This window comes from Miscanthus floridulus, chromosome 8 (assembly GCF_019320115.1).
Source record: "Miscanthus floridulus cultivar M001 chromosome 8, ASM1932011v1, whole genome shotgun sequence".
NCBI lineage: Eukaryota > Viridiplantae > Streptophyta > Magnoliopsida > Poales > Poaceae > Miscanthus > Miscanthus floridulus.
The window spans coordinates 45,157,304-45,168,944 of NC_089587.1; the positions used below are offsets into that span (position 1 = coordinate 45,157,304).

The following is an 11,641-nucleotide window of genomic DNA, read 5'->3' on the forward strand; positions in this document are numbered from 1 at the left end:
CGCTAGGTGAAGGGAATATCTCGCGGAATCGAGCCTAGTTTCCAGACTCCAATACCATGACCATCCAAACAAGTGAAATTAGGGTCTGTCATTTTCAATTCCAATACCATGGTCTCAATGCAGACATCCAAACGAGGCATTAGTCTTATTGTAAGCATATCATTACAATTCCACTGGAGTCTAAAAAATGCCATTATGTACACTTACCGCAACCTGTGGCCCACAAGCATGTGTATACAGCTAGTACGTACATTCGTATGGACCCTTTTGCCTCAGTTTCTCCATACATGCGCCCGTTTGACTGGATCGAGTCAATCCATCCATTCCCCACCACCTCCTCTCTCTCACTTGAACCCTAGCTCGTGGGCAGCGGCAGCGATTACGACCGGCGACGGCGACGACTACTATCGATGCTAGTCGATTGAAGATCATGGTGCAAGCTTGAGTACTATAGCGGTCGTGTCCTCCATGGAGGACAAGGCGCATGGTAACTGTGCTGCGGCAATGGATGACAACATACCAAGATACGCATCTGAAACCATTTCGATCTGACATGACTTTCCATCGACGGATAGGATAGTTGTTACTGCAATTTGTTGTAGGACTCGTTGACTTGATCTACTTACTTCCTGCTAGGACTGACCTCTTCTCGCTAGAGATTAAAGTTGAAGGTTTCAATACAACAGATGCGTTGGGTAGGAAAGTTTACACCAAAGGTTCTGTGATTAAGTGGGATGTCGAAATAGGGTCGTTTTCTTTAGACTTGTTGAGGGAAAGCTTGCGGAATGAAGTTAAATGAGCCTCTAACCAGTCTGCATCTTTGTGGTTCTTTGACAAAAATGTGCAAGAAGATGTCAGATTAGACAGTGAGATTCATATGATAGATTTGTTTGATATGTATAAGTCTGAAATGTGTTGTCGTGTGTTGGTAGAAGTCTTTGATAATGTTATTTCTGATGCACTTGAGTATGAGTTGTTAGAGCCTTTATGTGTTATTCCACTTGATGATGGAGCAGTCAATCCTACTGATTTCAATCCTGATGCAAATGCTTCTACTGTTGCCATTCCAAATGCAAATGCTTCTACTGCTGCCATTCCAAATGCAAATGCTTTAACTGCTGCCATTCCAAATGCAAATGCTTTAACTATTGCTAGTCCAAATGCAAATACTTCTTCTACTACCATTCTAAATGCCCAAGCTTCTACTGATGCCAATCCTTGTACTGCTGATGAGTCGAATATAGAGCCTGATAGGGAGCCAAACATCTTTGACAATGAAGAGCAGTATGTTGAGGTTGATGATGAGCACATCTACATTTTAGTACCACATGTACACCCAGCCAACACTGATAGTGCCCAAGCATCTGTTGATAATGCTGATCCTGTTGTTGCTGATGGAGGTGCTCCTCTTGAGGTAGAAATTGATGATGCAGATCTTCAGAAAATAACTGTCCTCCACGATCCTGAAAATCCAAAGATTGTCAAGGGGAAATTGTTTCCTAACATAGTAACATTCAGGAAAGCTATTAGACATTACACTGTCAAAAAGGTTTCGAGTTAGTTAAGTTGCAAACTGACAAGACAAGATTCATTGCACATTGTGTTGCCGAAGGGTGTCCATGGAGAATTCATGCATCTAGGATTTTTTATAAGAAAACAATACAGGTTGGTGTGGTCCTTTTCTTACTGTTTGTAACTTATTCAGTTATACAGCTGGAAGATGACAACAGTGCTGGACCTTCACAAATGAAGAAGACAACACCTAAGAAGAAGGGTGCACCCAAAAAGAAGAAGACACCTAAGAAAAAGAAGCAGCAAAAAGAAAGTTGCTGCTCCAGCAGCTAGTGTTGTGAGAAGCCTGAAGGACTTCTTAAACACCATGTGATATGTTGTGATCACAAGTATGAAATTAGTTTCTTTTGTGGCCTGAACGTTATGTATTGTAGGCCTTGAACTTGATGTATGGTATGGCCTGAACTTGATGTATGCTAGGACCTGAACTCGATGTCTGTTATGGTCAGCACTGAATGTTTATTATGGCCACCCCCTATTTCTGTTTAGTAATGGCCTAAACTTGATGAATGCTAGGATCTAAATCTATTTGTGTGTTCTAGTTATGATAGGATGTTTTATAATGAATCTGAACTACCTTGTGTGATATAAGCATGTAAATCATAGCCTCATTTATTCATGGCGTGCATGGACAGTTGCTGCTCCGAACAGAAACATCTATTTATTCATCACAAATTCACAGATTGATCACAGTTATAAGAAAAAGAAGCTATGCTGTAGACATTGACAGATTCATCACAAATTCATATATTCACAAAACCTACAGAAATATGCATTCCTTGATCACAGATACACAATTGCACAGACAGAAAATAAACATAAATTAGTAGTAGCACTTGACAACCTACCAGCTAAGATCACTGAAATCCAAACTACTAGAACCAAGGTGCATACTACTTTATTTTCAAACTACAGCAACTAAGAGGCTTACAAACAAATTTAGCATCACCACAACAACTAATGCATTGCCTAAGCTAAAAGCCTTGTTGAATCCTCCATTCTTCAATTCTTTCATCTCCTGCTTCAATTGTAAAATGTCAACCTTCGAGTCACTGATCTGAATCTTCAAGTCCATCATCCCAGTCTTTTCGTCACTCTTCTGTTCTATGCCTTGAACCGCAGGAGCAACAAAAGGGCCCTATACATCTTCCACTTCCACATCCGTGAGCTTGTCTGGATGATTGGCGCGCAGATAGGCCAGGTATTGATCCTCAAACTAGTAGTTCCCACAAGTTTCATCGTTCTGCAATTGACAATCAATGCCCCAACCCACTTAACACTATTTGCAGCTAGACGAACATGGAACCCGACATCAAAGGAAAAGCTAGACAAATTACCGGAAAATTGTTGGGGCAAGTGTAATACATATTGCCAGCCTTGCTCTTACGCCTAATGACCTAGATCTTGCATTTGGGGCCATCGATCTGTGGAAGACCACCAACCTGGCTAGCACTTGAACTGGCAGCTGTGGATGCCATCTCCGCTCAGCAGATAGGGCGGGGAAGGAGCAACAGTAGTCGCGGTCGACACCGGCGCCAGCGGTAGTCGCGGTCGCTGCCATCGTGGGCAGTATTCACCGCCGCTACCGGTCGTAGTCGCCTCCGCGACCGACGAGCTAGGGTTCGAGAGAGAGAGAGAGGAGGCGGTGGGGAATGGATGGATTGACTCGATCCAGTCAAACGGGCACATGTATGGAGAAGTTGGGGGCAAAAGGGTCCATACGAATGTAAGTACTAGTTGTATACACCTGCATATGGCCCACAGGTCACGGTAAGTGTACATAATGATATTTTTCAGACTCCAGTGAAATTATAATGGCACGTTTACAATAAAACTAATAGTAATGGTATTTCTCAAAATCGCGAGAATTGTAGATCCAATTAACCATTTCTTTTTTGATAGGAGTTCTGGCATGCTTTTCATTAGGGAGGAGTGAGGGTTTCTGTCGTTTCTTTCCTTTTTTTTCTTTTCAAGTAACGGATATTCATTTCGGGGCAAAATATTCCCGTATATTTTTTAAGTTTTTACATTGAGGAGAATGCCCTAGTGTCTGGCAAGAGTAATAAATGCTAAGATATTAGAATGGTTGCTTGTATAGCATGCTTAGCGAGGCTATCAGCGATGGTCTCTCTTGATCTTGATCTTAACGACCAAGTGTTGCATCTCTTAAGTTATTTCTGCAAATTCAGCGAGGGCTAGTCGCAAGGACCAATGTCTTGGGTTATGGCACAGAGACCTTTGTCGAGCTGTTGTAGCTACCACCTCATTGTTAGTGAGGAAGTTTATCATTTGTAAGTCTAGCACTGTAGCACGATAGCTGACCTAGCTCCCAGTGAGGGAGTCCGTAACGGTGCTAGCTACGTAGCTAGTTTTAGTGGAGGTGAGAGACAAAAGAAAAGACTATTTTATATATTCTTGAGCCTGTTCGGCTGGTATTAAAGCCGGCTGAAGCTATTTTGTTGTGAGAGAAAAATACTGTAGATTCTAGCTGATAAGCCGGCTGATAAGTTCAAGCGAGCAGACCCCTTATTTTTCTATGTATGATTGGATCCACATGTTCTCTCTCAGATTCTTGGACTACGTGAAATAGATCAGCTATTTGCTCGTCGCTAGTGACTACTCTCTCCTATTTTTTTCTTGTCTATGTTAGAATAGCTGGCCAAATAACTAGCTATTAGGGACGCCCCAATATTGCATATGCTTCTGCGTTCGATGGATCCATGTTTCATGGGATTATTGCAACCTAAAAAAATGCACTAGATAGGTTATGCATAGGTGAGGTGAGAGTAAACAGTCTATTCGCTTGGTCGTAAACGATCGTGGATTATAAGTCAGAACAGTATTTTTCTCTCACACCAAACCAGTCAGCAGTAATAATCCACGATCGTCAAACATGATACCAATACCAGTTTAACACCGATAAAGAGGTTGTTCTATAGCACGGAGACGTCACAGAAAGCTCTTGCCCCATCAATTATCTGCTAATGAGCATTCCAAGTACCAGAAACCTTATAAGCATTCTTGTTGATGATCTTATTTCTGATATTTTATGTGTAGCTTCGCTAATCACTAGTGAACTACCAAATTTTTGTGCCTGCCGCCAGGGTGTTGTGCAGATTCTATTCTAGGCAAAAAGGATTTTGAGGATGTAGGATTCATTAATGCAATTTTATTAGGTACATTTGCTATATATGCAAGACGACGTTATTTGTGACATTTTCAGGAATTTGCATGGTAGTAGCTAAATCACTGATAAATGAGTTTAAATGTATACTCTCTTTATTCTAAATTATAAGTCTTTCTATAGAAAAGCTATGTATCTAAACATGATGTATATCTCCTAGAAAAACTAGAACGACTTAGACCTGTTTGGTTGGGCTTTTGGCCATTTTTTTTCCTCCAAAAGCTAAAAGTTCAACCAAAGGATCTGAAAGCCAGATGTGCTTTTGCTTAAAAGCAGTTTTTATTGTAGTATAGATCTAAAAACATCTCTCCCCTGTTTTCAGGGGCTTTTGAGGTGAAGAACTTTGAAAAAATTAACCACTGCCACTCGTTAGGAAGAGAAAATAACGGTTCGTTGTCTTTCTATTCACCGTCCACCCGACTTCTTCCGCGTCCGTGAGGGCCGCGACACCGGCCCCCCCTCGTCGTCCTCGCCTACGGCCTCGACGAGTGCTCCCATGCTGGCCGCAACGCGAAGCCCCCAGGCCGGTTGTCCCCAGTCCGGCTCGGCTGGCCGCAACCTGCCTGTCCCCGGGCCGGCCGCCCCCAGTCCAGCTGCCCGGCGTCCTGCTCCTCGTGGCTCGCGGTCGGCGAGACTCGCAGAAGCATCGCGGCCGCCGCCCCCAGTACGGCCGTCATGCCTTGCTGGCTTGCTCTGTTCCTTGGAGAACGCATGATGTTCTTTGGCCGTTTTCCTGTAGAAAAATAAAACAAGAAATACAATAGAAATACCAAAATACATATCTCATACCTGTAATGAATTAGTGAACTTAGAAAATTTATTTTTTTAAAAAAATAATCATTTTTTAGAATTCCGAATGTTTTCAAAAGCCACGGCCTATCCACCAAACAGACTTTCAACTTTTTCACAACAACTTTTACAAAAACCACAGTTCACAACAACTTTTGCAAAAGCCACGACTCAACCAAAGAAGATCTTATAATTTAGAAGGATTTTTTAACCATAAATACAACAAGAGAAGCCCCTAATATACTATTTTATTAAGAAAAAACCACTAAACAAGCAACTGTACAACGAACGGAAGAGGGAGGAGAGAAAAAAAACTGCACAACAACCAAGCAAGAGAAAGAGCAGGAGCTTAAGCAAAGAGGCTTATCATGGAGAGGAAAACTGTTTTTTTAGTCGCTAAATATATAAGCCTGAAGCCTAGCTTCCTCATCGAAGTGAAAAGAATTTTTCGGGCATCAACGATGAAGAATTCCATAAAGAAGGGACTCGAGAAATGTTGCTTGGCTTAACTATCATTTGGAATAAACTCGCAGCAAGATCCCAGTGGACGCTAATGTGTTGGCAACATGCTTTTCTCTTTCTTGTTCTTTGTTTCTTCCTTCTAGAGAGAGTGAGAGGGAGAGATGAGAGTGGGAGAGTGGGAGGGTGTGAGGGGTTGGTTCTGGTGTCTTAGAGATGTCTATTTGGAGCTGACATGTAGGGCCAAGGAGAGGGAGGTATGGACAACTCATCGGTCTGCATTCTGGCTGATTTAGTGTTTTGATGGATGGTCTGGTAGAATCTTGCTAACTCTGCTATCTTGACTGGTCAATTAGAGTATGACAGGAATTTGAGAACAGTTCGAGGGCGTTTCAAAGTGGTCCCAGAGAACATCAAGAGCCTGAATTTCTTGGTTAAGACGAAGAATTCAGATTGGGAAGTGACCATCAATCATAGAGGTTGATAAACACCACTTGAGCTTGGAGAGTGCCTTCCGGATGATGTTTTGAATCTTGATCTGAACGAATCGATTAAGTTGACTTGAGTTGACTGGGAGTTACCAGAGATTTTCATAAGATTTGTTGACTAGTTTTCAGGGAATTTCACCATTGAGATTAGGGTTGGGTGATTTCTACTTGGTTGACGAGCGTGACCATTGTAGAAGGAGAGCAAGGGGAGAGATGCCTTAGGCATGATCAACACATGCATCGCAATACGAAGAAATTGTGGGCAATTGACAAGGTTCACTTAAGGGATAGGGAGGTGATGGATAGGAATCAGGGCTTCCAAGTTTTTTTTAAGATTTGGATTTGGACGTCCGTCGGGTCATGACAAGTTCTCTCCAACTTAGAACAAAGCTCATCCCAAGCTTAGCATAAACGGTTGACACAAAACAAGGTCAGTTAGGTTTTTAAGGTGGGGACCATAGGCAAAAAGAAGAGAGTTTTCATCTCCATGCCAGTGCGCGCCCTGCGACTATCGTACACAACGGCAATTCGTGTGTGAAGTCCGGATTCCGAGTAGTATTGAGACCAGTGGCCACACCCGTTTTTGGCGCCCCTGTGGAAAGAACTTGACCAAGTGACAAAAATTCTTTTCACTAGGACGAAGGGTCTTTGGAATGGGTTGAAGGGCTGAGGTAAGGCTTTGGGAGACTGGTTTATGGGTTGACAGATATTGTATAGTTATAACATCCCGTTTGAGGCGAATGAACCTGTGGTCCAGTAGGACGCTACCCACCAGAGTTTAGACCTGGTGTCGCACCTATTTTCTAGGTTTTTTCTAGAAAAAGAAGGGTCGTGCGTTTGGTAGTACTGCGCGTTTCCCGCGCACTGAAGGCTAGAGAGCCTCTTAATCTTTTTTTTTTTGTGTGTGTGTATGGATGCGCAGCGTGTGTGAGTTGTTTGCGTCAACGTTATACCCGATAAAAAAAATAACATCACGTTTGAGTAATTGATTGGATTTTGGCTTTTGTGTCAGGGGGTCAATCCGGCCCAAGCAGCATCCCTACTCCTGCCGATGCTTGTAGTTCTGGTTGCTAGCGATTTGACTCGCAATGTGACGTCACGAATTCAGAATAGAAAAAAGCTGGTTGTTCTTTGTAGTGATTATTATAAGGATTAAGGAGTAAAATGACGTTGAGAGGATCGTGCATTTAGTTGGGAGGCACCTCTGTAGCGCCGAGCCGCCGACGCCCGCGGCCCGCCTTTGCCTAATCAATCGTCCACCACCTCGACGGCCGGCGGAGCGCGCTGGAGCTGGAGTGCTGGACCGCCGTTCCCTTTCCCCTTCCTCTGCTCGCATCGCATCGTCTGTCTATCTGACTGGGATCAGGGACCCTTCCGATCCGGTGATCCCATTAATTAGCGGTGAAAACCAGACCAGATAAAGTGAGTACTACTATATACTTGCGTCGACTGCTTCTTCTACAATTCTAGTGTTATTCCACATACTACTACTGCTACTATCTTAATTCTTACCAGAAAGATGCAGTTTTCTTTAGAGCAAAGTAGCAGTGTACTGTCACTGTACTGTCACTGTCAGGGTGTTTGAAGCATTCAGTCAACATTTGGCTTCAACAAACAACGGACTCCGGCTGCGTTACGATATTCTGATTGTGACTACTCAAATCTGTTGGCATAGTGACCCACTCATCCTTGATTGATGCTAGAAAGGTACAGGACAGGACAGTTGTAGCAACAACTAGTCCTGCTCACAGATTGGAGAGTCGTCGTTCAAGTCTGAAGAGCCGACATATTGGACTGTAGATCAAAGGGATTATTCTGTTTATTTTCCTTTCTTTCCTGTCCTGCATGTAGACTTCCGTGCGCGTGGAGAAGACTCATGTCTGCATTTTTCTAGCTTGAGTTTGATGCTCTTTAAAGCGTGAGAGACAGATGGGGTTTCACATATCACCAGAGTACCAGACAACCACTGTATTATTGTTCTCATCTATTCTCATGTCAATCTTTCTTTCAGGACTCCCGAAAGGAGAGAAATAAAGTTTAGTCTTTGACAAGGTACATCCTTTATCCTTCTATCTATGCTGTTTAACGGCTTCTCTCTTTTTTTTTCTCTCTCTCTGCATCCCCTATGCTTTTGCTCCTACTAAGTGACGTCTCTTCTGCCGTTCAACTTTGTATACAGTGAAGATTTTGCAAGCAAGGTGGATTCTGTGGGCTGTGATTCTCTCCAGATAAATCAGATGTGCTATCTAGGATCTGTTCAGCGGAGCTGACTGCATGCAAAGGTCATTGATGATTATCTTAAGCACAAAAACAATAACCATGCAATGTTTCAACAAGTCCATGTCCCTTCTTTTCTTCCTTGGCTTTTGTTCTTCCCGCTCCATCATTGCCCAGCCATCATCTGTACCTGTAGTTCCTCCCCCAAAGTTTAACCCAAATTTTTGGATCATTTCCACTATGCAAAGAGTTGAAAGTAGTAGTAACACATCCATAGGTCAAGGGGACACTACTTTTCTTCCCGTTCTTCACAATAGTGGATTCTCGTATGGAACTTACTTTGGCTTCTATACCATGGATAGCCATTCATTCATTCTCATCATAGCGCTCTTGGGGCCTCAAGGTCCCATCGTCTGGTCTGCCAACCCGGACAATCCTGTAAGCCCGGGCGCCATCTTGACCTTCACCGGGGAAGGGGATTTGCTGCTCCAAGACGGTGGCACATTGATATGGTCCACAGCCACCAACAACAGGTCAGTTGCAGGCATGAGGCTCGATCTTTCAGGAAACCTTGTGCTTTTTGATCAGAATAGTTCCTTAGTCTGGCAGTCTTTCGACCACCCAACGGATACTTTGGTCATGGGGCAGTCACTTTGCAGTGGAACGAAGCTTAGTGCGAAGCTCTCAAACCCAAAATGGTTGTCTTCCAGGTTCTATCTGTCGGCAGAGTTGAATGGGCTGCGGCACTATTTCGAGCCAGCAGCTTACACACAGCTGTTCCAGCCAACGGCAACATCGACTCCTACTACATCATCAGCTTGTTACGCGTTTGCCAATGGCAGCCTTGGGTTCCCAGATAAGATCTTCTCACTACCGTCAGGAAGTTCTTTGCAATTCATGAGGTTAGAGTCTGACGGGCACTTGAGGCTTTATGAGATGCAGGAACAAAACTCACCGCGGATGTTGTTAGATGTATTATGCACAGTGGTTGCCTTCTGTGATTACCTGCTGGCCTGCGGTGATTATGGCGTTTGCAAAAGTGGGCAATGTTCGTGTCCTAGTTTCAGCACTTTCAGGTTCCAAAATGAACGGCTTCCAGGTTCTGGATGCATACCCTTATCAGGCATCTCCTGCGAACATGCTCATGACCACAAGCTCATACCACTGAACAACATTTCTTACTTCAGTCACGGTTCCTTTTCAAAACTGGCCGCTTCAGGCTATTCAGAATATGATTGCAAGCAGTCTTGTCTAATGAACTGCTCTTGCCAGGTAGTGATTTTTCAGAATGATTCGGGTACAGATGTTGGTCACTGCCTGTTGTTATCAGAGCAGATGCTAATTTTGTTTGCAGATGATTCATCAAATCAGTTTTCAGCATTTGTAAAGATACAAGATAGCCCCCAAGAGAAAAGGATGGTGATTATTGTTGCCAGCTGCACAGCCGCAGGTTTTTCTCTAATGATAATACTTGTTTGTGCTGTCATATGGAAAAGGCGCAAGAAAGATGAGGGACTTCTCTTTGATGTCATACTTGGGACACCAAAGTGTTTCTCCTTCGATGAGTTGAAGGTAGCTACCAGCAAGTTTTCCATGAAGTTGGGACATGGTGGTTTTGGGTCGGTCTTTAAAGGCAGGATAGGCAAGGAAACCATTGCTGTCAAGCGCTTGGAGGGTGTCGAGCAAGGAACAGAAGAGTTCTTGGCAGACGTCAAGACGATTGGTAGAATGCATCACCGTAACCTTGTTAGGTTAGTAGGATTTTGTGCTGAGAAATCACATAAACTCCTTGTCTATGGGTACTTGTCAAACGGCTCACTGGATAAATGGATTTTTTCACACAAGCCCAATTTTCACTCTTTCTTGGAGAACTAGACGTAACATCATCATTGCTGTTGCTAGGGGGTTGGCTTTCCTCCATGAAGAATGCAAGGAAAAGATTGCACATTTAGACATCAAGCCACAAAACATTCTCCTGGATGATGAATTCAATACAAAGCTCTCAGATTTCGGACTTTCGAAGATGATAAACAGGGACCAGAGCAAAGTGATGACTCGAATGCGAGGAACGCGTGGTTATCTAGCACCAGAATGGCTGGGCTCAAAAATCACTGAGAAGGCTGACATCTACAGCTTTGGGATTGTGATGATCGAAATCATTTGCGGCCGAGAGAATTTGGATGAATCGCAGCCTGAGGGGAGCATCCACTTGATAAGCCTGCTTCAAGAGAAGGCTAGGTCGGGTCAGCTGTCTGATTTGGTGGACAGTAGCAGCAATGATATGAAACCCCACATGGAGGAGGTCATGCAAACAATGAAGCTTGCAATGTGGTGCTTGCAGGTTGATAGCAGCGCAAGGCCCTTGATGTCCAGTCGCCAAGGTGTTGGAAGGTGTGAAGAGCTTAGACGCCACACCTCACTGCACTTTTGTTCCAAATTTTGCATCAAGCAACATCGGGGTAGCCGAATCAAGGTCTTCCTATGTGCCCTCTGAGTCACATTTATCAGGGCCTAGGTGATAAAGTGGTTGTTCTTGTTAGGACATGTACAACCCAAAGTTCTTTCCATTTTATACATAGAGAACAAACAACTTGTATAATGAGTTGTCTATCTAACTCTGTAAATTGTTTAATGCTTGCATATAGCTATGAACAAGCATAAATATGGATTCATGTAATACCATTGTGTTGCTTCTTGATACAAAACAAATCAAGCATAAATAAGATGAACATAAGTACAATATTTTTTAGAATCATCAATATAAATGATATATTAATATATTTATATATTATATAATATAATATAATAGTTTTTTCCCATAACTCAAACAAAATATAATACAATTACATCATTTTGGTTCAGTTTCCATTGTGGTCATAGTGCTACCATATGTGCTCGACTAGATCCTTCTTGAGTTGTCTATATGTTGGCC

General features: G+C 43.1%; 1 pseudogene; it reads left to right on the top strand.

Annotated features, from left to right (window-relative positions):
• Positions 1-8,263: 8,263 nt before the first annotated feature.
• LOC136471841 (G-type lectin S-receptor-like serine/threonine-protein kinase SD2-5) lies at positions 8,264-11,306 on the top strand (annotated as a pseudogene).
• The last annotated feature ends 335 nt before the right edge of the window (positions 11,307-11,641 follow it).